This window comes from Parasteatoda tepidariorum, chromosome 6, assembly GCF_982258835.1.
Source record: "Parasteatoda tepidariorum strain Cologne lab strain chromosome 6, Ptep-v5.0, whole genome shotgun sequence".
In the NCBI taxonomy this organism is placed as follows: domain Eukaryota; kingdom Metazoa; phylum Arthropoda; class Arachnida; order Araneae; family Theridiidae; genus Parasteatoda; species Parasteatoda tepidariorum.
Window position 1 is genome coordinate 35109359 of NC_141760.1, and position 27693 is coordinate 35137051.

General features: G+C 29.5%; 1 long non-coding RNA gene across 1 annotated transcript in view; it reads left to right on the forward strand.

Moving 5' to 3' along the window:
* The window catches only part of LOC139425162 (uncharacterized), an 81581-nt gene extending 67844 nt beyond the window's left edge, over positions 1-13737 (forward strand). The window contains exon 3 of the long non-coding RNA XR_011636439.2: positions 13408-13737. This is a non-coding gene — a long non-coding RNA (uncharacterized LOC139425162). The remainder of the gene's footprint in view (positions 1-13407) is intronic.
* Positions 13738-27693: the final 13956 nt, after the last annotated feature.

The following is a 27693-nucleotide window of genomic DNA, read 5'->3' on the forward strand; positions in this document are numbered from 1 at the left end:
GTACCTTAGAGTTCATAAATATCTATGAGACTGAAATAACAATGTTTTGTCTTTGGAAATAAAATTTATATTATGCAAAGTTAATTCACATATATAATAATGATACAATTATAAGCAATGTGCCTTAATTTATTACAGATACAAATAAAAAGCAATATGATTTAATTTAATTAGCAAATTTAATTTCATTTTATAATATTTAGTGGTAGTCTTTAGTAATTCAATTTTTTTATTTAACTAGCGTGATTTAATTTAATACTGATACAATTATAAGCAATTTGAGTTACTTAATGATGTATTTTTTTTCTTGCAGTTCTTTTTTAAGTGATGTGATTTAAATTAATGCAGTTATGATTATAAAAATGTGAATCATTTAATGTTCGCTCTTATTAATTATTTATATTATTATTTTGGGAAGTGTTGGCTAACTAAATACTGATGCAATTATAAGCGGTATGAACTACTTAAATGCTACTGATTAATAATTTAAATTTGTATTTTAATTTAGTTTAATGCTGATACAATTGTAAGCAGTATGATTTAAATTGATACTGATACAATTATGAGCAATATGATTTAATTTATGACTGATATAATTATAAGCTATATGAAATACTAAATTCAATTGCATTTTGATTTTTTTAATTAATTATTATAATTTTAAAATTTTATTTTAAGTAGCGTGGTTTAATTTAATACTGATACAAGTATAAACAAAATGAATTACTGAATGCTAGCCCTTCTTAACATAAATGTTTACTTTAACTTGAGTATTTTAATTCAATTCCTTACGCAATATTAGCGCAGAATTTCGTATCAACAATTTTATAATAAATTATTGTATATATAACGTTTTATTGCAAATACGGGTCCCATGACCCCGAGAGGAAAATGTGATCCTTCCTCTCCCTCTTTTTAATATGTATCAGACTTAGTTTGCAACACCGTTTCAACATTTTATTTTACTAGATTATGAAATGGTGTATATGTTTGACACAGAATAGACGTTTAAATATTTCAACGCGATTAAATTTTATATTCACTTCAATTCAGTTCTTTGTTTTTGAACTATTGCTAAATTTTTGTTGGTTTTTATTTTTAAACTGAATGAAATTTTTTTGAGCTTATTTAAGGAACTGCTTAACAACCCGACATTTTTTAAAATCAAATAAATATAAAGTCATTATTTATATTCATCTGAAAACTTCTTTCATTAATCGCCTGTCAATTCCAGCTAGCAAAGACTTTATTCAAAAGTTCCAAATAGTTTAAACATGATTCCTTCGTAGACGATTTAAATATTTTTTTTTCTAAGTTTGATCAACAAACGCATATTTAAATGTGAAAACGGTAACTCTGGCTAAGTCAAAAACTTGTTACAAAGGCAATAATCCTTCCGGAAATCAAGAACTATTGCAATCTCAAAAATTGATTTTATACTTCATATTTTTTAATCTTAAGTTGCACAATGTCATTGTAAACTATTTTGAAACCAATTCTAATATGAGTATTGTACAAAAGCAGTTCCCAATTTTTTTCGGCTACAAAATCCTAAATAATCAACCTTCTTTTGGTTGAAAACAGACTTTATCGGGAAACAGAAGTTTTTAAAGAAGTTTATTAAGGTAATTGTGAACTTTATCACCTAAAAAAAGACTATTTCAAAATATTTAATTAGAGGAATGAAGATTTTTTGTATCATTTTATCATTAATAGTCTTAAATAAGGTTTTATACCCAACAGTTAAATTTGCAGCACTTGTGTTCTTTTTAGTCTAGCTATAAATTTCTTTGGTGTATATACATAAACCGAAAATGAATAAAATAGGCTAAATTATAGTTTAAAATGAAAACTTAAAAGAACTGCTCTAAACGTTTGAAATGGTTATTAGGGAAACATCTTTCGTTATGAAAGAATTTAGTAATTTTATTTTGATTTAAAAAGGGATGAAATACTAATGCAATATTTCATAAATGCTTGCTCTTTTCATAATTTGCTCAATATATTGCTATTAGAAATAGTATATTTTCTTTTCAAAAATGACATTTCAATTTCATTGCCTTTGACTTGACGTAATTTCATAAAGACAACCGAAATATTATGAATGTATAAAATGTTCGAAATATTAAAATTATAAATTAATGGTTGGATCTAAGTGTAATTAGAGGTTTTAAAACACATCTCTAGTTATAAAAAATACTTACTCCCACGGAACTCCAGGGTTCCGCGGAACACCATTTGGGAACCACTGATTTTCACAATACTATCTAAAATTCATAATTCACGATGACGCTTAAACAGTATTCCTTTCGAAGACTTACAACATCCCGTCATTTCCATTGTTCGATTACACTGTTGGAATGTTCTTTCTAAAATTACAGTAAAATAACCAGGCGCTCGCTGTTCATTAAATTAACCTCAAAGTTTACGGTTAATAACTCTTTTTATCTTTATGGTTTTAAAACCATTTACAACTTGTATAGTAAAAAAATCATGATCACAAAACTTACAGTTTTTAAATCATTTACAACTAGCATGGTATTACAACCGTAAAGAAGAAATTTAACTGGACATTAGAGCTAGTTATGTTGTTATGTAGTTATGTAGAGTTATGTTGTGGTTAAATTGTGTTCCTCAAATGAACCATGGAATGTGGTTTAATTAGTTTATCTGGAAAGAGATGGGAAATACTATACTTTTTTGTGTTAAGCAGCCTTATGGTGCTGCCATCTAGTCGTGAATGAGAGTGTCTTATTCTAGTCCAGGGTCACGAATGGTGCCAACTTTGGAACTCAAACCTCTATTCTGTCGGTCATGAGATTGACAGTTTAACTTTCTTGGCTACAATATGTATATAGTTGCAAGGAACTAAGTGACTTTCTAAAGTGGGCCCAGTTGATGCGATAAAGTTCTGGTTGTTTTACCGTATTAGGTGAAAGTAGTCAATGAACGGTTTTTCTCACAGTTAACGGTTTGAATATCATCTTATTTATGGTTATTTGAATAGAGTAAAATAACAATTAAATAAATTGTTAATAATTGTATTTAATAATTTTTTTCCGAGAAAGTTCTAACCATGTACATAAAGAGCTTCTCAGATGTCCCGTATAAGAAAAGTTCCCGAATAAACTATTCCAAAATCTATTTCAAAAATCATTTCAGTACTACCAAACCAATACCAAACTTACATTTTAAATTAAAAGCAACAATTTTTCCCAAATCCCAAACTTGCAAGCTTAAGAACTGACTATCCTCGTCATTTTTCGCTTTAAATATAAAAGTGACCATCTGTCCGGCGACGCAAAGAGATATTCAAAAGTTTCCATGTAAGAATAGTTCGAGAATAAATTACTTCGGCGAAAGAATTATTCACATGGAACAGAAATTTTTTTTTTCTTTCCTATTGTATCTACACCACTCGCCTGGTTCAGTTAGTGGCAAATTGTAGTAGCGGCCAACCCTAGAGAGGGCCATACACTTTAGCCCATTCCATACCCCTAGAGTATTCACGCGTGCTTAAGCAGGGGCGGCCTGGTTCGCCGCCCCTTGATAAATTTCGAACATTAGAAGGAAAGATCCTCTTTTCCGAGGTAAAAGACTTTTCCCCCGGACCAGTGATGCAGTCATGCGGCGGGCACTACCGACTGCCTCGGCATCGGGAAAACAGCTCTTCCGAAGAATGCTTCCCCGTCTGAGTTTTAGATATAAAAGGGCGCAAAAATTTTCTAGCGCCCCTTTTGCAGATGAGGGTGTGCTCCAGCGAGGTACTGGTGGTTCTTGGCTTGTACTCGACTATAACGAGAAAGTGTAGAGTGTTGTATATTTAGGTTTTGGCTAGCTGGTTTAAATTTTCTAACATTTTAATTCGGGTTTAGAGAGGAATTTTTGTTTAAATAAGTTTTTTGTAGTAGTACTTCAAATTGTCACCAGATGGCGTTTCATCACAGGTACGTCTTGATGATGTTTGTGTGTGAATCAGTGCATGATCGGAGATAATTGATAGTTTTACCATTTAGTATCCTATTAACATTAATAAGTATTATAAATTTATTGCAATAAAAGTAAAATATAAAAATCGTGACAAATTTTAAAATAGATATATATATAGGTAATTTTGCATAATTTGTTAGCTTAAAACATTTAAAAAAAAATGTTTTTGTTTGAATTTATGTACGAAATATGGTAATAATTAAAATTCGGAACGTAAATATAACGTACTTGAAAATGTTAGAATGTGTAATTTGGTATCTCAAATAATTTTTCGAAAAAGAAATTTTAAAGGTAATATTCATATCGTGATATTTCAACTATAATAAGCAACTTCCATTGCTTTTATGTCATTAATGAATATTAAATTTCAACCTACAGGAATAATGAATGCATTTCATTCTACCTGATGAAAGTAAAAGATTTAAATACGCAACAAAAATTTTTCAAAAATGTAATTAATTGAAGTTTTATAATCAATATTGTCATACCTACAATGTTCTATTATGTGTCTGCAACTCTCAACGTATATGTTTAGAATTCTTCTTAAGAGTGGAGTTAAAAAAATATGCAGCTGATAGGAGTTGCGATAAAATATCTATTTAAATGAGAGAGAGAAAAATCGTTTGCAAACATTGGTAAATAAGAGCATTAAAAAGGGTTAAAAGAACCGAAGAATAATTCATTTGATGCTTTTCAATGTTTTTTTTTTCGAAACAGGGGTGTGGTTTTTTTTTATAAATGCCTTTAAGTTTTAATCTTAAATAAACTGATTTTTTGATTACTTTAAATTCTTTTTATTATGAATCTCGAAAGCAATTGTTCAGTGTCAGACATGCTTTTTTTCTTCGCAAATAATGGCTAGCGATTCCTCATGAATAAATGACATTTTTTCTTCAAGGATTCTAAAAGTTCAGAATGAGGGTGGTTATTAAGAAACACCCTTTACATAGCCTCAAAGTAGTGACACTTTTAACTACATTATGAATTAATATAAGTTTTTTTTTTTCGTTCCAGAAATGCAATTGGAATAACTAGTAATAAATAAAGTCGAGGTAAGGCTGAAACAAACCAGGTTCTTGTTTACGCAGTGAGACAATTCTAGAAAAATTACCGTAATGTATGGTGGTAACATTTCTGGTACAAAAGAAAAGAAAAAAAAGAAATCTGAATTCTACTTAATGAAATCAAAATTATTAAGTATTTAAACCATTCGTTTGGTAATTTTTTCCTTCATATGGTAATGGTTTACCGGAAATTTGGTTTTCGTAATTATAATTCTTATTACCGGCCATTCAGTATAATATACAAAACTGAAAAATACATTTAACCGAATGTATGGTTTATTTTTCATGTTCATGGTATGCCACTAGGTATCATAATAAAATTACCAAATTTTACCACATTTACCAAATTTTATAGCATATTATAAAACTATACTCTATTGTTAATTTTACCAAAATCATTACCAAACCACTTAGATTAAAAACGAGCTTTTTGCTGTTTTCATAGAGCTAGGAACACGGTTAATTTTACCATATTCTGTTAGCTTTGACCATACATTTTTTTTTAGTGAAGGCCCCCTCCCCCATTCCGGTGGTATCCGCATTTTTATTGGATTTCGAATCCAACCCCTTTAAGAGATATTTCGATGCTATTTATGACAAAAAGTCATTTTCAATGATGGTGATTTTGACTTGAGGTATTTCTTCTTCAGGAAACTGTTTTAATGATTCTTACATCCAAGAATGATTTCCCATTAACGCTAAAAATATTATTCTAATTAGAAATTGTTATGTATGACCGTTTGTAAAAGTAAAGAAAGTCAGGATTTCGAAATTAATAAGAAGATTGTGTGGAATTTGTTCTGTTTTCTGGCCGATATACACTGAATTAGAATTACGTTAAATCTGTCGAGTTGCAAAGTCCTCCATATTCCCTTAACAAATCAATACCTCTGGGGGTACTGATCCAAGAGTTTCCTTGTCTTCTGGATTGGTTCAAAATTACAAAGCTACGGAATTGAACCCAAAAAATTGGGTCGGTTGTTCAAAAACGGATATAAAAAGATATAAAATAGTTACACTGAGCCGTGATGGCACAGGGGATAGAGCGTTCGCCTCCTAATGAGGTGAACTGGGTTCGAATCCCAGCGATGGCTGGTACATATGAATTTCGAATCGGGCTTGCAGCGACCGGATACCCCCTTACATGTGTTTCAACGCTGGGGCCACGAAAGCTGACGAGCAGAGGGGAACGAAGACAACAACATCTAAGGCTGAACAAAGTCTTACGGAGCCCCGGGACAAAATTTATCACGAGCCCCTTCCTTACAGCTGAAAAAGCCTTATTTTTATATTTTGTAAAATTTTTGAAAGACCCTTTATACAAAATATATATATATATATATATATATATATATATATATATATATATATATATATATATATATATATATATATATATATATATATATATATATATATATATATATATATATATATATATATTTTGTATAAAGTAAAAAAAATAACAAACAACAGTAAAAAAAAAATTTCCCGGTTTTTTTTCCCCCGGTTTTTTAAATAAAATTTCATCCTTTTTTTTTTTAAAAAAAAAAAAAACTTTAATAAAAATAACAAACAACAGTTAAAAAAAAAATAAAATTCCCGGTTTTTTAAATAAAATTTCATTATTTTTTTTTTTTTAAAAAAAAACTGTTGTTTGTTATTTTTTTACTTATTATTTCCCCCTTTTTCATATGTCTTTAATTTTTCTTTGTTTTATTCTTCATTTTGAACTCTCTCTCTCTCTCTCTCTCTATATATATATATATATATATATATATATATATATATGTAACATAAAAAGCTTCAATTAATCTTTTTATGTTAGTTTCTTTGCTTTAAAACTTCATCCTAATTAATTATTCTAAACGAAATACTTTCTCACACTTTTAAAAGTCACATCCTGTTCTTAAATCTATTTTTGGCTCAAGTATGCATTTAATTAAGAGCAGGACATTTTTCCCTTTGCTCTTGTGTGGGAAACATTCGATCTATTTCATAAACCAATAGCAACTACTAAGATTTCCCTCTTTCCCTAAATTAAGACGTTTTACGGATTTTACTTTGCAAGATTTTCCCTAACATATAACAAGGAGCGCAACTTTTCATATGCACTTTTACTCTTTCTCATGACTGCTCTTGTCTAATAATTAATAAATAAATTTTGTACCCTCCTTCCCGACCTATGACCTGTTTTAATCCTTCCACTCGGCAACGACGTTATAAGTCGCCAGGATTTAACGGTCGGGAAGGGGTACAGTTCGTACGGTACATTAAAGATATTTAATATCTCATGTGAAATTAAATAAATCATCTTCGGAAGAGGGTACATCAAAAATATGGAATAACTTCAAATCATTTGTTCAAATGAACAGCTGGTAAATAAGCAGTCAAATTCTTCTTCAACTTTTGGCAATAATTAATTCATCCTGTATCTTCTCATCAAAAAAATAAACTCTTCAAAACTTTTTGTTTATTATAAATGATACCTACGCACAGTGGAACTAAACGATCATCCGTTTTCCATGTCTATGCTGCATATTTTGTCTACGTTCCTGAGAATACTAGAAAGCTGAGCTTCAATTCCTTCCTTGGACTAAAAAGAAAAACTGCATCGAATTCCTGTTAATTAAAATGTTTTATTGAAACTATCCCTTTGAGAAAGCGTTGATTTTGCCACTCTTAAGTGCTGAGCTGGATCTTATCGTCGATGAATAATTGTTCTCACACCCACGATGGTCTACTTAAATATTCGACATTCAAAAGAAAAATAAGCTTCAATTTCTCCGTCACTATTGGTGTTAATTTACGATTTATCTTAACGAAGAAACAAATTTTTTCCCTAGCAGCTCACGTCTTTGGTTTTGGAATTGTGTTTACGGAATTTCAACGCATTCCCATCTCTGTTGTGGTTTTCAAAATATCTCGGACTAATTCGAACTTTTTCAGGTATCCTTTGAGTTAAAGTTTTTTACATTTCTCATAAAGCAATTTCTTAAATGATTATGATTTTAATTTTTTCCCATATTTGATGTTTCAAAGTGAAACTACTTTTTATATATTGATAATATTTACTGTTGAAATTTTTTTTCTTTAAATTTTTATTTTCAGTAAATTGATTTATTTGATTGAAAAGTGTTTCGAGAAATTATTTTCATATTGTTTTATGTGTTACAGCTTCTATGATTTTTTGAGTAGTAGAAATTATATTTTTGTTTTACAGTGATTAGGATTTAAATGAAAATGCCATTTAAATTTTTTTTCTCTTCATAATGCAACTGCAGTAATTATTGAAATTTAATTTAGATATGTGAATGCAATTACGGTGTTGCAAAAATTAAATCAAGAAATGCTAAAACTAATACAAATAGTTTGGAAAAATGAATAAAATACTTGTTGTTTGAATTTAAATTGAAGTACAACCAGACATTAATGCTTTAGTCCAACGTTGGTAATTAGTTGTAGCTCAGACATATCCATAGACAAACAACATAAAGATAGGAAAATGATCAAAAAAAAAAAAAAAAAAATTTGAAAAGTAATAGTAACCAAATTCACTTCAAAAACACGTAAGAAATAGAAATGAAAATATTTGAATTCCCTAACAATTGTGACAAATTAAATTATCAATTAAGATCTCCGCACAAAAATTACTTTAAAAAATATCCAAACTAAAATTTTGAAAAGAAAAAAAAAATATTTATGTCCAAGAAAAAAGAAAGAAAGATAGAAATAAAAAAAAAAAAAAAATAAATAAAAGGTAATTTGCAAATAAACCTAACTTGCACTTCAGATTAAAAATAAGGAAAATAGCTAAGTCAGTCAAATTTTAAAAACTGATTTACCTTAATACCATATTAAATTTGAAAGCTTTGTTTTGGATTTCAATTAGTGATAAATTGTGTTAAACGGGTTGTAATGTAAAATCTGAGAAGACTGATCACCTTTTCTGATAATAAAAGCAATTTGTCTGTACACATATTTCCTGAAATCCGGGTTAATAATTGCAATAAAAATACCAAGAAAGAAAATAAAAGTACAAATAAATAAATATAAAGAAAGTAGAAAGAAAAGAAAAATAAAAGAGTGAAAAGAAGAAATGTTATAGAAGGCAAATTTTGGACATAAAAAGAAAAAATAATAATAATAACAATTCAAATAGCAAAATTTAAAATTGTCTTGTGTTTTCTAATATTCTTGAGACTAAACATGATAATGGTGCGTAACATTGTCAAAATCATGTTGACAGAATTGTGCAAATCCAAGAAAATTAATAAATTCCTAACTTCAGGTGATTTTGCAAAAAAATTTTCAAATATTTTGCTATTAAAGTGACAAAAAATGAAAGGTAAATAATAAATTAAGTGAAATAAAGTCAATACTGAAATCTTGGACTTGACAATAACAACCACTGTGTCATTTTTTTTATTTTGTTTTCAAACAAGGTAAACAATACTCAAGTCTAATTCCAGATTGAAATTTTTCCTGTAAAACTGTTTTTTGCATTTTGTGTTTTACATTTTAACTTGCACATTTTTTAAAATGTTTATAAATTTTTTTATCATGATTGAAGAGTTAACTTAAATGGTGTTTTTATGAAGAATACTTCTTATAGTGAAATAGCTGTGTTGTGATTTTTAAACAAGAGACTTTTGAAACTGAAAAAACTGTTAGTCAAAAAAACTGTTGAAAATGAAAATTTTAAATTTGCTGATGATACTACTACAGAATTTTAATTATGTTAAAATTTTTACAATGAGAACATATGTAAATGTTTTATAATTTATATTACTTTTATATATTGTTACCATTACAAATTTGGTTATTTTATTTGTACTTCTACCATAGGGAAGATTTTGCAAATGGATAATTTCAAAATTTTTGGATTCTAATTAGACAATTTTGGCGAAGGGGGATGTAACATAAAAAGCTTCAATTAATCTTTTTATGTTAGTTTCTTTGCTTTAAAACTTCATCCTAATTAATTATTCTAAACGAAATACTTTCTCACACTTTTAAAAGTCACATCCTGTTCTTAAATCTATTTTTGGCTCAAGTATGCATTTAATTAAGAGCAGGACATTTTTCCCTTTGCTCTTGTGTGGGAAACATTCGATCTATTTCATAAACCAATAGCAACTACTAAGATTTCCCTCTTTCCCTAAATTAAGACGTTTTACGGATTTTACTTTGCAAGATTTTCCCTAACATATAACAAGGAGCGCAACTTTTCATATGCACTTTTACTCTTTCTCATGACTGCTCTTGTCTAATAATTAATAAATAAATTTTGTACCCTCCTTCCCGACCTATGACCTGTTTTAATCCTTCCACTCGGCAACGACGTTATATATATATATATATATATATATATATATATATATATATATATATATATATATATATATATATATATATATATATATATATATATATATATATATATATATATACATATACATATACATATACATATACATATACATATACATATATATATATATATATATATATATATATATATATATATATATATATATATATATATATATATATATATATATATATATATATATATATATATATGCATGTAATACAAAACACGCCAGGAGGATAGTGGGATGGATTGTTGTCGGCAAAAGATCAAACGGAAAGAGCAGGGAACTGGGAATCCTTTCATGGAGAGATGATGAGGAAGAAGAAGGGAAAGAGGTGGGTGTGTATGAGACTCCATTCAAGACCCCTCATAGCGGACCGGACGGATGGCCGAGAACACACTTGGACTTTGTATTTTGGAAGGGGGAGGAATTCTGGCGCCGGCCTGTCCCCAAGCATTATTTTTTGATACTTATTTTCGGATATGTCACACAGTCACGCAAATTATGCGCCCTACAAAACGAGATTTCTCACCTCAACAAATTTCACTATTCATGGTGAAATGTTTCAGGAAAATTTCCGAAATTATTAATGTTTCAAATATATGTATGTGGAATGAATATTTTGGTAGTGGCAGTATATTTTCTTTCGATCATTTCAATAGATCCTTAAGTTCTTTTTCTGCCAAGGACTTAGTTTCGAAGGGTTAGTTTTGCGAAAAGAGAATTGGAGAAAAAAAATTCTTCTGTTATTTTTACTTGAATTTTTCTGAATGATATTTATCTGATTGCTCATCTAATGAAAGACTTATACTATTTAAGTCATTAGTTGGCCATTAAATCTTTAAAACTTGAATACTATGTATTTATTTACACAGCATAAAATTCCGGATTAAATTACTGTAAAAAACACGAGAACCCTGTGTGCTTCCCCCCATCATCGAAAACTCTTTAAAATACATTTTTTACTTTAGTTTTTACCTAATATTCATTTAATTACAGTGATTCAGGGATTTTACAGTAAATGTTATGATTCATCAGATCTTTTTCCGCAAAATATTAAGATAAAACTGGATTTTAAGGTAAACTGTACCAACACCTAGAGTGACGGTACTTTTTACCGTAATTTGATCTTCCTGAATTCCTCAAAACTACTTCAATGTGATAGAAGGAATTTTTCGGAATAACAATTACATTAACAGCACGAATTTCTCCAAAACAGCAATCGCAATAATAATAAGGATTTGTCTGAAATAACATTCGCCGTAGCAGAATTAATTTCTCAAAGCTTCGATTAAAGTAACAGTATGATTTCCTCAATCACAGTAACTACAATTCTACTAGCAATAATCACCGTAATAATAGGAACTTTTATAATACACAATTACAATGACAATAGAAATGTAAGAATCTTTGAAACAGTATAAATTCCTCAAAATAATATTCACGATAACAGTATGATTTTATCAGAATAACAATCACAGTAAGAGTGAGAATTTATCAAATTATAAGTATCAGGGTAACAGTATAAATTCTTAACAGCTAGAATCAGTATTAATACAATAAAACAATATGTCAATCATTATTTACAAAACGTAACACGATATCAATCAGTATCAACACAATTGTAACAATGTAAAAATCAGTATAATTATAAAATTTATAAACAATATTTATTTCGTAAAATTAAGATCACAATAACAGTAAGAATTCCAAAAGCCATCGCAATAACCGTATAAATTTTTCGAGACAAAAATACAGCATGAATTTTTTAACTTAACAATCACAATAATTATATAAATTTCTCAAAATAATAATCATAGTAACAGTATGAATTCTTCAAAATAACACTCTCAGTAACACTATGAATTTTTCAAAATATAAATACAATAACAAGTATGAATTTCTCACGATAACTATGAAGTAAATTATAGCGTTAAAATTGATGTACAGCTAATTCGCAGTACCCCGGTACAGATTCCTCAATTTTTTTGAATGCTAAATAGATCAAAGTAGTTTATTTGAACAAGATTGAAATTAATAATTATTATTAAATTTTACAGTTTACGTTGAAATCACAGTTCGATAAAAAGCATTCTTATTTTTCACTTAAAAATCACGTGATACTCTAAATTTTATTGATGATATTTTGTAAAGAACACACTTTCATATTTAAAAGGAACTTCATTCAAAGAAAAACCATTTGGAAATTTTGGAACAATGAACCATAATATTGCTCAAGTATTTGGCTTTGAACCATAATGTTGTCCAAGTTTTTAGCGTTGTAAATCGTTCAAGCTTCAAGTATTAAACAATAATATCATTTAAGTTTTTGGCTTTGGACTAGAACATTATTCACATTTTTGGCGTTGAACCATAACATTGTACAACTTTGTTGCAACCTTTATATCGTGTTAAATTAAGTCACATCATATTATCATAATTATTAAACTTGATTTCACGATGTTATAGTCCAAGTTGAATAAAACCTTGATTTAGATTGAAATCCTATGAATTTTCCAGTCAATTTGCACCGTATTATTACTAATATTATGGTTCAACTTTGAACCATATTTTGAGAGAGTGTTTGGATCAAACCATGCTAAAAATATTTTGCGGAGCTTCCCTTATGATCATTTGTTGATTCTGAAAAAATATATGTAAAATACTTATTATACAAAGTGATATTTATAATAATTATTAACCCTATCCCTTTATATATATTTCCAATATATCATGTATATATCTCAATATATATTAATCAAAATGATTTAAGTGTTTTTAATGTCAGAATAAATCCTTAGATTTCGGAGCTGACCCGATCGCTTATTTGTTTACAGCTGTAAAATGTTCAGAATTCTTAACATAGACAGTTCAGACATGAGCTGTAGTTAAAAATGATTTAGAACATAGATAGTTGAATGATATTTTAATGTTTGTAAGTTCAAAATGTAACTGAATTTCGTTTTCTTTTATAGGAGGTGAGATTCTATGATTTTTTTTTCTTTTTTGATTCATCCAAAGGTAATATATATTTTTAATTTGAATGAATTTGTAAGTATGTTGTATATGATATGTGTAATATGTATCAAATTAGTTCTAGTCTCTAGGCCATGATTTCTCACAAATAAATGAATTATGCTAACTTATTTTTGAGAAAGGAAATTAAAGTAATTAGGGGGAAGATGGGGTAGTCAGCAATTTTCTAGAAAATAAAAAATTACATTAACCAATAAAACTGCCTAAATGATGCTATTTTCGAAATGTATAAAAAAAAAGCTTGCGCACAAAATAAATTGAAAAATAAAGACACTTTTGAATATTTTAGTTAGAGAATATGGTACATACATGAGTTGCAACTTCGGAGGAATATAATAATAATAATAAAGCCATAGTTTAAATGTCCTTCCATTAGAGGCGAAGCTATAATTTTAAACTATCTAAGAATTCTCTAATCTTCTCTATATGTAATCTTCCAAACTATAAAAGAATTATCTGGTTTTTAGTACGAGCAAATAACTTAAATATTTTAAGGCTGTTTTTCGAAGTTTCCGACGTAATATGAAATGATACTTTTTAGCAAATAATATACTATTTTTATAAATGCTGTGAATTTGTAACAATTACTCATGACTGCTAGATCAAGGTTAGCCTATCTAAGGGACTACAGTTTTGCGATAATCAAAACGTTTGTGATATATTTTTTTTAATATTTAAAAATTTACTTCGATGCCGCCTTATCTGGGCTCATAAAATTTTGAAAAAAAAATGACAATAAGGCAGTGACTTTGCTAATTTTCATCCAGGGGAAAAAATGTCACCAAATTGGAGATTTTTAAAAAAGTTTAATAACTTTTAATATATTTAAGTAATTTGTCCAATCTAAAGCCTAGATAATTCTACACTGCAAGATGATCTATATAGTTTGAAATCACCTTTTTGCTTCACGTGTAAATGACGCTGAACTGCGGCGTTTTTATTTCTCTGGGCGCCAGATCTTTGAAGAACCTTGTTAAGCGATATTAAACTGTTTTAAAAATCGATAATTTTGCGAGTTTTTTTTTCGATTAAAATTGTTAAAAGTTATGAGTAAATTTCAATATTTACTTATTTTTTATGTCCCGATAAGGCATCATTAGAGAGACTTTTTAAATGATAAAAGTTTAAGCAACAAACGCTTTTCATTTGCTCAATCGACTTATTTCTCTTCTTCATGCTGATGCTGACTAAAGAAAATTGTATAGAGGGCGCTGACTAAAGATAGGCTAAACTTGATCTAACCTTTAGTAAAGTGTATCACGTTTCTATTCAAGTTGAACCAAATTTTCGCGTGATCAATTTTAAATCAAGTCCTTAGTTATATGGAGGTTATATAAGGAATCTTTACTCCTTATGTAAATTCTAAGTTTTAGGAAAAATCCAAATGCGCGGTAATATGATGCATTTTGGCAACGTTTTAAGGTTACCACAATGTTGCACTAGATGCATTCAATGTTCTCCAAAATTTTTATTATTGTATTTTATATTCTTCTTATGACATTATCAGAAATTTTTTGAGCTGAAACATAGTATCGATTAAAAACATTTCAAACTTCATATAGTGGAAATTTAAGCTATATTTTCGTACTTCATGAACTTAATAATACGATGTGATAGTTCCACCTAAACAGCAACACGGCTCAAAATAACACCTTATTAAGGTTTTTCACCTTCGCACCGTATTATACTGCGAAGGTGACGAAAGTATAGGCCAATGTTGAGCTGGCTTATGCAAGAGTGTACTAATTGATCTTAAATATCAAAGCAAGTTAACAGTTTTTTTTTCCGATCACATTTCTAACAAAAGTTGTCTCTAAAAATAGCACTGTGATTAAAAATTTTAGAGTATTGATTTATAGATAACAGATATACAGTAAAAAGTTTTAATCAAAATATTTTAATAAAAATGAATATTTATTTCGCAAATATTCTTAAAAAAAGAGCAGGAAAAAGACATAAAATTAAGCATAAAAATATCGTTCTTCTCTGCAATAAATAACACTTCATCATCCTCAACCCTTGCCGGAGGGGGGTTTAAACACCCCCTCCGTTTTAAATCCACCCGAAACCACCTCCCAGTGGTGACACTTTATAGTCGATATCATTAGCTTGCCTCCATCCTTCCCCAACATTATTCTACCCCTTTGAAATCCTTTTTCGGAGGATGGAGAGGAGGAGGGATACATATGAGGATGCTGAAGAGCACTTCCTTCATCTTCCTTCCTCCCCTACCTGGTCCTAGTGACGGTTATGAGGATACCTCGCCTTCTATGTGATAGGGCAATACATCATGGACCTAGCGATGCGCGAAATAATACCCGGGTAACAGGAGGGGGGTAATAGGAGGGGGCGTCAAACTTTAAGTGGACCAGATCCCTACTCAGATATTAAAACCCAAGCATCCCTCTGTAGTAAGACTTTTTACTTGAAGTATGCTTTTCCTAGGTGATTTTCGTGGCTTTTCCCCGCCTTGGCGATATATTTATTTATTTTTTTCACGTTTCTCACCGAATTGGCTTTCGTTGGGGTGATCAGTTGGCTTAGAAGGAACTGAAATAATAATAATAAAAAAAGCATGTCATGTTGAAAAATGAAGATAACCGAGTATGAAATGAAATATTCCTCCGTAAATAGGCATGAACAATTCTGTAATCAACTAACGGGAATGTTCTAGAATGATTTGTTGAAAGTTTAAAACAGAGAAATTGTTAAGTTCTAGAGGCAATGTGTTTTGGTTTGGGTATATGTATTTATCATTGGCTGATTTTAGAAATTCTTTCCTTTTTTAATGCAACGTTAAGAAGAAATGCAATGCAAGGAAGTTACATCACAATATATATACGTATATATATATTTTTTTTTTAAAAAAATGAAGCCATATTTGCTTAAGATTGCACCATATTAAGTAAAAGTTGAAAGTCCCTGCTTTGATGTTAAGCTTTTGTCATTTTTTTAGCTGAACCACTTTCCTCCGAAGTTGATATTATAGTGCTTTGATACTAATATTATTTTTTTAAATTTGAACCATATTCTTCATAAGATGATATTTCTTTAAATTTTAGCTATATATAACAGTGATTTTTAAACAATATAACCTTTAAATATGAACCATGTACTATTAGAAAAATTGTTTTGACCATAATGCAGCTAAAGCTTACTATAACAAAATTTTGAACCATATTTTCTTTCAAGTTTAACCGTAGTTTATCAGGAAATTATTTACGCCACATTAAGATTTATTTTGGAAAAAATATTACAGTTGTAGCAAATTTGCAAAATTTTATCACTATCATTGCTTAAAGTTCTCTAAAATTTGCAACTGCGCACTGAAAAAAATATGGTCAAAATTATGGAAAAATTGACAGTGTTCGTGGATTTATGGGAATGTCGAAAAGCTCGGTAATTTTTACCGAAGCTCTTAGGTAATGGTTTTGGTAAAACTAACAATAAAATATGGTTTTATAATCTGTGATAAAATTTGGTAAGTGTGGTAAAATGTGGTAATTTTATTATAACACCTTAGAGAATAGCCTAATGATCATTTTTTCGGTTAAATTTAATTTGATTATCGGTACTAAATTTGCAAAGATGAAAAAATATTTGGAGGAGGGGTGCTATAAGAGTTTACCATAAAAGTTTTAAGGAAAGCAGATGAAAAGTCAGTGGATCTAGACAATAATAACAACAAGAAGAAAAAAACAATAATAACAATAACATGAAAAAAATAATAATAACAATAAGAAGAGAAAAACAATACAAAAAGAAGAAGAAAAACAATAATAGCAATAAGGAGAAAAAAATAATAATAACAATAAGAAATAAAAAAACAATAATAACAATAATAAGAAAAAACATTAATAACAATAAGAAGAAAAAAAAACTTTAACAATAAATACAATAAAAACATAAAATAAGTCACGGGTTATCTTCTCCTTCTTTAAAAACGAAATAATAAGTTCAATCGTATTCAATGCTTGTTATTCAAACCTTTTTATTAGTAATAAAATTAAATAAGCGAACAAACAAATAAGCTAAGGAGTATTCAATAGACCCAAAATATTGAGAACTGGTAAATAAAATTGATAAAAGGAACGAAACTTTGTTTAAAGGGAGGGACATTCTCTTCAATAATTGACTAATGCGGTTTATAATTATATTGCTCCAAGATACTCAATTCATAAAAATATATCCTAATCTGAGCCCGCGCTAAGCATTCGCCACTTCACCAAATGCGATAAAATCGTAAATTTGGCATAAATCATGAATAAAATTGTGTTTTGGCGAAAGTATTGGCGAATGATTTTTTCCAATGGAAAGAAATTAAAATTACGTCAAAATGAATTTGTTTTAAACAAATCAGCATTGTTTATTCGATTACAGTAATTTTTGGTAGAAGCATAACCAATTAGAATTGGGTCCAAATATTTTAAACCTGAAACAAGCTAATGGGGGAAAAATTAATCATAAAAAATTATTAAGATTTGCATTTGGCGAAAACTTTCGAACATTGGCGAAAACTTTCGAGGAGTGGCGAAAACTTTTGATATTTGCCTAATTTATTGGCTAATAATTCAAAATCCTAAGCGCGGGACTTTCTAATAGAATAATCAGCAATCAACTTAAGCAATAATGAATTATATTAAGCAACCTCTATACGATGTTACATAGTATTCATGTATGTATATTCGTCATTTTTACTCCTTTCCCCAAATATATTGTACAACACAGGATCATTATTAAAACCATGTATTTTGTTTCAAAATCAGCACTGAGAAATACGTGATAATCAAGAGAATTCAAATGCGAAGAATTCTGATATCTTTTGCAATTTTCAAGCTGCTTTGCAAATTTTCAAACAACCCAATTTTTTTTCTTCCTAATTTAATTCGTATTGATTTTCTTTAAATTGCTCGGTACCAAAACAGTTCAATGTTCAATCTTTCAAAACAATTTCCAAACAAAATGCACTTATACCTCCTATTTCGAATTCTAAATTATAAAGAAAGCCCACATAACATTTCCCCCTATGATTGGCTGTTTTCCAGATTGTTGCAAAGTCGGAGGGGGGGGGGAGAGTAAATTTCAGTTTTCAGCCCCACCAGAAAGTAAAAGAGGGGAAGAGTGTGTTAACGACTACACCTGAAGTGTACGCCCTGCATAAGCGTACGAGTGCACGGACGACATTCTAAAAGGGGTGGGAAACCTTCAACTAAGCCGTTATCTTCTGAGCACACACATTCCTAGCCTTATAGAGACGGGAGAGAGGGAGGTAGGAGGAGGGATGCTATTGGAATCCGTATCCCCCGCATCCTAGGGAAGTTGATGAGTAGGGAGAAGTCCTTTTGTGAGTAGGGAATTGTCTCTAATGGGGAAAGAGAGAAAGGAGTTTAGGGGTAGGGATAAATAGGTAGTTTTACGAGAAATGCTGATTTCTAATTTTATTTGAGGAGTTCGAATTGAGATTTAGGACGATTCTAATTTGGAATTTTATTTATGTACATACGATGTGTGTTAAAAATATTGGTTTATGTTAAAAATATTGGTTTATGTTAATTAAACGAGGATATTATTAAAACTGTGTTGCCTTGTGAGATCTATTGAACACTTAACATGATGTCACACAAAATTTGTCACAAACTTAATGCATTTTATTATCAAGACGAAATTCTCTTGCAATTTCGTTAAATCATTCTAATTCTGAAATTTTGTTCAGGTTCATTCTGTTGTTCTAGCTCAGCTTGAACCTTGATTCTTTTGTTACCATACATTGGTTCTTTGAACCATACTACACTGCTCAAAAATTTGGAGTATGTTGCACGACATATGTTTCATTGGAGTATGTTGCACGACATATATTTCATTGGAGTATGTTGCACGACATATGCTTCATTGGAGTATGTTGCACAACATATATTTCAATTTGAATGGAAAGATGGTTAAATTTATTACTTTAAAGATGTATTATGGTTTGAGAGACCAAAATTATAGTACCCCATTGAACGTTTTACTGAGTGTGTATAATTCGTATTTGATACCAAATTGGTGTGGCTCTAACTATGATGCGGTTCATGAGTGGTTCAAACTCTATTATCCTTAAATGTTCGCTCAAGCACAATAATTTTTAATACAAGTATAAAATAGAAAATGCATTCAAATGTATTTAAATTGTCATAGTTTAAACTTAGTCAGTATGTTGTATTCGTTCATTCGCTTTGTCATGAACACACAGCAAGGTTTGATAAATTTTAGTGTTTGGAAGTGAAGTTTCTAATTTTAATTGTAATTTCCATTGTTAATATTAAATCAAATTTAGTTTAGTTACTTTTAAAAAGCATGATTTTAAATTACAGTCCCTACGAGACTTAAATTTTGCTTACGCTTAAACTTAATCAATCCAAGTATTTAAATTATTTATTTTATTTTCGAATTATTTTAAATATTTTTCAAACTAATTATACTGTTCTCGAACTATTTTAATTTTTTAAAACTATCTTGGGTTTTACCTTTAAATAACGGCACAATATGTTTCTGGTTATATCAAATAGTATGCAATTTTATGAAATTATTTAAATATTAGAAAGTCTAATTATCATATACAACTCTCCCCTACCTTTTTCAATTTTATTTAAATTAGTCCATAGACGACAAGATCTGAAAACCACTAAATTGCTAATCTGCTAAACTGCTGCTCTAAAACTGCTAAACTCTGCGCAGTTTTAGAGTTTATTAAGAAAAAAAAGTGTGGTCAAAACTACCGGAATATGGTAAACTTTACTATGTTTCTGGCTCTATGGGAACACCTAGAAGCACAGAAATTTTTACGGGTGCGCCGTAAGGAAAAAAATCTTTGTTCGTTTTTCGAAAATATTTCTTTACAGATATTTTTTTACGGATAAAGACCATTATACTATGCCTGACTTTATAGATGAAAGCTTTTTTATCATTCAAAATATTTAATCTAAACACTTCCTAATTTTTTAAAATTTAATTAGCAGTCGCAATTTGAAAGTTTTAAGCATTGTTCAGTACCGAAAACTATGGTCAAAACTACCGGAATGTCGTAAAATTTACTGGGTTTCCAGTTTTGTGGGAGCATCAAATATTCAGTTCTTTCAACGGGTGTGCTTTGGTAATGATTTTAGTAAAATTAGCAATAAAATATATTTTTATAAAATGTGATAAAATGTGGTAATTTTATCATGATATCTTAAAGCTATAATAAGCATTTACTCGATTAATTTTAATTTTCGGTTTCGTATTTTTTATTAAATGTGTGCTAATAAGAACCATAATTTTTAAAACTTGAACTTTCAGTAAACCGTTACCGTATGAACGTAAAAATTACCAAATAATTTGAGTTAATATCGTATATTTTGGTTTATTGACTACAATTATGCGTTAGTACCAAACAGTACGGTAATTTGAAAAAAAATTCCGTGTAAATAACGAAATATTGCAAAAGTAAATATAGTTATTGTCTGTTATGATAAGGAAATAGTCGAACTCAACTGTAAGCTGGCATAACTTAATGAAAAAACGAAGATTTCAGCCTCAAATTTCGTGTTGGCACTTTTATGATAAATATTGTTGTCAACTTTTTAAGGAAATGTATTTTTAACCTAAATGAAAATGGGATAAGGAAAATATGGAGTTAATAATTGTATTCCTTGCTCCTAAATCTTTCTTAAATAACACTTACATTTTCGACAATTTAGCTAGCCTTAAGCTGTACTTTTTTTTCAATCCTATCCCCACGAAATAACATTATTATTTAACAGAACCTGAGCTTTCAAATGCTTGATGAAATTGCTTTATCGCTCGTGTATCAAACGCATTTTGGGAGCTTTTTAAAAAGTTTTTCAGTTGAGTTTAAAAATATTTACACTGTATCACAGAATAGTACAGCTATTAGTGAACAGATTTGTCAAGCTGATTTAAGGATTTCGATTCCTAGCAATGGTTGTACTCTTATTCACTTATACTTACTCTTGTATACTTATCGTTGAATGGTTGTATACTTATTCACTTATACTCTTACGTTATACTGTATTTCCGAATAATTTGGATATCTGCAAGTGACGTCATCGTAGGTAAATCGGAGAATTATCTTATGCCCTGTTTCAGAAGCCAATCAGGTTCGAAACAGTCGCATGACGTCGCTTACATGTATCCAATTAAATCTGATCCGAAAATTGATTCAACGTGACTATAAACCAAGCTGTATTGATGTGACATTAGCCAGCCAAACACAACCATGCGGTTGGTCTTTATCACGTGGCAGGCCTTTACCACGTATTTGAGGGGTTTAAATCACGTGATTAGATCTAATCACGTATGTATTCTTCTTCTTGAGTTTCAAGTAGGCAACTGTGTTAATCGCTTTGGTTGATTAAAGCTATTTATTGCTTTTGACAATATTAGTATCTTCAAACAACTGAATGTGGTAATCATTGAAGCTGACGAAATGTTCTCTCAGACGCTTTGGTAGGAAATTTATCTACGACGGAGGAAAATTTTATTTATCCTTTTTATTAATTTCCTAGAGGTGACAAAATATTCACTCAGAGCCTTATACAGAAATGACTTGTCAATAACGAAGAATATTTTGTGAAATTCGAATATCTATTTTTGACAGAGCATAGAAAATATGAATGTCGATTGCTAGCGCCGTAACGTAACGCTTAAAAAATTTTGAAACAACTCGAAATCATAAGTTTTTACCTCTACTTTGCCCCCTAAAAATATCGTCTGGGGAATAGAAAACGAAGTCTCATCATTTCACCCATTCGGCCCTCCTCTCTTTTTGGAAGCACTTTTAAAACCCATTGTCATCATTTTCTCAAAAAGAGACGAAAATCTTAAGAACTTTTCGAGTTTTTATAACATCCGTTAGAGTGCTTATAGGCCACAGAGCGGCGCTCTTTGCTTAAGCTATAATAGAAAAGCAATGACGGGCCCATAGATTCGCCGAAATCTCGTACTAGCACATCATTTTTAGCCTTAACATCGTACGTGTATATATATATTTCGTACAGAGGGTCTTGCAGCGTAGAATGTCTCTGGAGGGCCGATATCGGTATTTTCCGGCCGTTGCCGAATTCACCGATGCTTAGCTATCGTTCCATGCCAAGCGTTGCTGTTTCCCTTCATTTCGCCTACCTCCCCTTTCTTCATCTTACTTTTCTTTTCATCGTAATCGTAATCGGCTCGTGCTTCATTTCTTTTTGAGCCTCCTTCTATGACGTCATTGCAAACCTCGGTATTCTCTCAAGAGACAGTGAGTCTTTTATGAATTTTTTTTCTTCTCTGAGACTTCAACAGTGAAAATTGTTGAAAATAAAGAATTTTAAATGGGAAGAAAAATTAAGGGGAATTAAAGTAAATTTGTGTTAAAATCAAAAATAGAGGAAGCGAAAGTTGAGTGAAACTATTACCGCGTGTTGCCATTTTTAGTCAGAACTGGAGTCAGGGTTATATTTTTTTTCTTCCTTTTATAAATTTTTAGCTCTCATTAATATACTAGGAGTTGAAATTCCTTGCTTATCAGTTTTGTGCTGTAAGTATTGAATTACCAGATATCATAAAAAATTATCTCTTACTTTTTTTTGTGTAAAAAAATTATTAAAAACTATGGAGAGGTAAGAATTACTTAAAAAGTGAAAGAAAAAAAAACATTTGGATAATGTTTCGTGGCTGTTATCAGTCCTTATAAATAATACACAAGTTATACCCATGAGTTACATCGGATATCTTCGAATAGTATTTGCAAATAAATATAAATTTATAAAAATAATTTTTAGGAAATGACTTTCACAATTTTCAATATCAAAATGTCATTGTATTGAAGAGATTGTTAATTAATCTCTTAATAAATACACTTAAAACATGCTGAAATAGCACTGAATATTAAAATTAAATATAAATTTATGAAGCTAATTTTCAGGATATGCCTTTTAAGATTTCCAATATTCAAATATCATAGTTATTGAGTTGTTATTTGTCTTTATAAGGAATATACCTGAACTGTTATAGGATGTTATTGAATATTAATAACGAATAAATATAAAATTAAAGAATTACTTTTTAGGATTTGGCTTTAAAACTTTCTAATATAATAATATTATACTATGGAAATAATTGTTATTTGCCATTTTTGCATTATTGCGCCATTTTCAAAATAAGCGTAAGCTTTAGATTGGCTAAACTTGACCTGACAGTTATGAGTAACAGTTGCAAACTCACAGCAGTTAAAAAAAATGGCATGTTCGCAAAAAAGCATCATTTCATCTTACAACGGATATGACATTTTTATGCCATGCTTTAGGTATCATGATAAAACTACCAAATTTTTACCAATTAATCTGATTTTATCTCATATTTCAAAACCATATTTTATTGCTAATTTTACCAAAATCATTATCAAAGTGCTTCTGTAAAAACTACCGAGATTTTTTCGTGTTCCCATAAAGCCAAAAACACGGTAAATTGTACCACATTCTGGATTTTTTGACCATATTTTTTTTCTCAGTGTAGAAATTTTGAACTTTTATAGACCATATGCAAGACTTTAGTAATACTGAAAATATTACAATAATTTTATAATTTATAGTAAACAGCCTTGGTTAGAAAGATTTGAAACTCCTTTACTGTATTTTAGTGTTCAAAGTATTCAAGAACTATAACTAACAGCAGAAATTCTTTTTAATTCTTTTGGCTGTTGTATTTATCATTTTAACAAAAATGTAAAATAGTAGGGGCAGTATTACAACCTAATCGGGCTGTTTCCAATAATTCGAATTCGAAGTCGAAAATAAGTCGAGTGATATTACCACCCATCATCATATTCAATCGACTCTAGCACCAATCATCTCTTTAAATATAAAAAAAGGGGGGTCGAAAGAGTAAAATTACGTTCGCATTTTCGAATATGACTTATAGAAAGTGTCTTTTCGCTTCAACGAGTTTTCTTTCGGATGAAAAGATGGGGGTTTGAGGGGAGGGGAGGTCAGAGAAAATTCTACAAAATTCCGCTGATGAGAAATCACTTTTCCCGAAAAGCAACGGAATTTTTTGAAAATATTTTATTTTAAATGACATCGAAGTAACTCTTGGAGCATATATCTGTATAAACACATAAAAACTTAATCATCATCATCCGTTGGAAGGAAGGAAAAGCATTCGCGAATGTTTTCATTCCCTCGCAACCCCCTTACTGAGCAAGCGACTTCCTTGGAATTGAATTTCAGATTTCCAATAGTGCGAAAAACGTTTATTTAAGGCAGGGTTGCTCGATCATCTAAAGATAATTCAGTGCAGCTTTTTCTTTCTATAAAATTATTTGGCGATAATTGAAATGCCGCCAAAATGTATCATCATTACTTTTTTAAGAGATTCTTTTTTTGGTATAAGATGATTGAAAAAGTTACAGCCGAATTTGGAACCAATTTCAATGCAACATATTTTTATAAAATAGTTACTTTCATTTTCAGTTTAAAATCTAGGTTAAAATTGTTAAAATTTGCTTGGTGTTGCTAAAATGTGCTGAATATTGCTAAATTGCTTAATATTGTTAAAATTTGCTTCAACCTTAACGTGGTGCTAATTTGAACCATATTGTTGTACCTCTCAAACTTTATTGAGGAGTATTATAGTTCAATTTGATCGGAAATATGTTTCAATTTAATACCTGATTAAGGTCGTGGAAAATTTGCTCCATATTATGGTTCAAAATATTTTCATTATGCTTCAACGTAGAATCAATTTTTCGAAAGTTAGCTATGTCCTTTAATTTACAAACTTTTGAATCCCTTCTTTAGAGTAATTATTTTGTTTTGTTTTTCCTCAGAATATTTATAAGAAAGATTTCGTCTTCTAGTCTGTAGAATCAATATTTTGCCATTCAAATTATTTTACAGAGAATGGAGTAGACAAAAATATAAAAAGGCCTTTATATCTTACATTGTATATACGAGACATGGCAAAAAGGTTTATTTTGAAAAAAATACATGTTCGGGGAAAGGAAATATTTTGTTATCTTTCAAGATAAAAGATAGCTTCCAAAATGAATAATAAGGTGCAAAAGGAAATGAAGTAGTTTTAATTTTTTTTTTGAGAAAAGCCTAGACAGAGATAAAAAAATTCTGGCAAAATTACTGTACTGTGAAGTAATAATATTACTTCTAAAAATTTTTAAAAAATTAATAAAAAAACATATTTTTGGTAATAAAATCAAAATATACGATATTTAAACCATTTATTTTGTAACCTTTCCGTTCATATGGTAACAGTTTACCGGAAATTCTGGTTTTCAAAATTACAGTTTCTATTATCACACATTTAGAAAGAAAAAATACAGAACTGGTAATTGAATTTAATCGAATAAATGATCTTTATGCCATGCTCATAGGTATCATGATTAAATTACCAAATTTTATTACATAAAACCATACTTAATTGTTAATTTTACCAAAATCATAACCAAAACGCCTTGGTAAAAATTACCGATTTTTATGCTCTTATAGATCCGGAAGCATGGTAAGTTTTACCATATTACGGTAGCTTTTACCATGCTTTTTTTCTCAGTGCATCAGTGTTTTTAAATCACTTGTTAAATTAAGGAAAAACATTTAAGGTTTTTTCTTTATCTTACAGAAATAGCGCTTGCAAGGCACTATATTGAAGCAAAATATTTAATATAGCTACTTATTTCGATTACTTAATCAGCCAGAACTGTTCAAAACGCCTAAAATGTAATGTATTTGTACAAGTTTTAATGACATGGAAGAACGATGCAAAAAATGGTAAAAAAATAACTTTTTTCATTGAAACAAAATAGCGTCTCGTGAGAAAAATAGCTTCGAAAATTATTCTCTTTTTCTGGACGTCCCGTTCCCATTGTGTCATCGTCTTATTTCTGCGAAACATTCTTTTTATACTTGACAAAAAGAAAGGAAAACATACAAATGAAACACCAACACTAAAGTTCGATGTTTTCAATATCAAAATGGACTAAAATGATAATAATTACAGGACAGGAGGAAAAAAAACATATTTACTCAAACAGAGGAATTCACAGTCAAAACTTGTACGGTAACCACTGAGGCATGGGGAGTCGTTTTCCAAGTATCAAAATGCTCCTCCTACGTCGAGAAAAAAAAACTCCTTAAAAAAATAGGAAACCTGAAATTAAATGTCAAGAAAGTCGAGATTTGGTGGGAAAAAAAGGAATAAATCAGATATGTATATAACTGATTCAAGATGTTTTATTCTGTTGTGTAACTGTTTCCCGATTTGAATAACTGAAAAAAAAAAGGTTTTTACTTTTAGTTTCTCATGGTTAAAGGTATAATACGATTTTATGTTTTTATTTGCTTATCTTTTTTTTATTTTTTATTTCGTCTTTGAATCAGTGGAAAATAATTTGGTCTAGAAGTTTCTATTAAATGTTTCATAATAGTATCAAGTAATAAAATTAATTTCTTAATAACATTATTCAAATTAAAAAAAATTTTTTTTTTAGAAATTCTTTCGTCAATGAAAATAAAACAGCTACTATTATAGTTCCTTAGATTCTAAGCCAAATTTTAATTTTAAGATATATTCGAATATTTCAAATATTAGGCAAGCATATTTTTTAGCAATTTTGGACTATCGTCCCGTTTTGTCAGCAAAAAATAAGCAAATTGCAAATCTTCTCCTATGCTTACGTAAGAAAAATCGCAACACGATACCACCTTGATTTTGTTTTAACGTTTTAACTTTGACTGTAATAATCTAATTTTAAGAGTTCTTTGATTTAAAATGTGATTTAGTGAAGCTCGGGTCTAAAATGTAAAATTTTGAAGATCATTGAAGAAAGATTTTTAAGCGTTTTCTTTTTCCAAACTTAAATTTTATCTCATATTTAATTTTTATTTACTTCATTTTTCTTTTTGAAGAAACAAAGATCTTATGTAAAACATTTTTTAACAGTCGTTTAACAGCAGACCTAATTTTGAGTTTACAACTACCACTGTTCAACTCTGCAGCCTTGTAATTTTGAACTCAATCCAGAAAAGAAGGGAACTCCTAAATGAAGTATTGGGAGAAATTCGACTTCGTGGAGGAATTTCTGACGAAACTAACCTGCATTTGCGTTACGTGCAGCGGAAAATAACGAAAACTTTCCACGGTTGACCTGGCAGCAAGGGGACTCTTATCCATGACCCATGTGCCACTGAAGATAT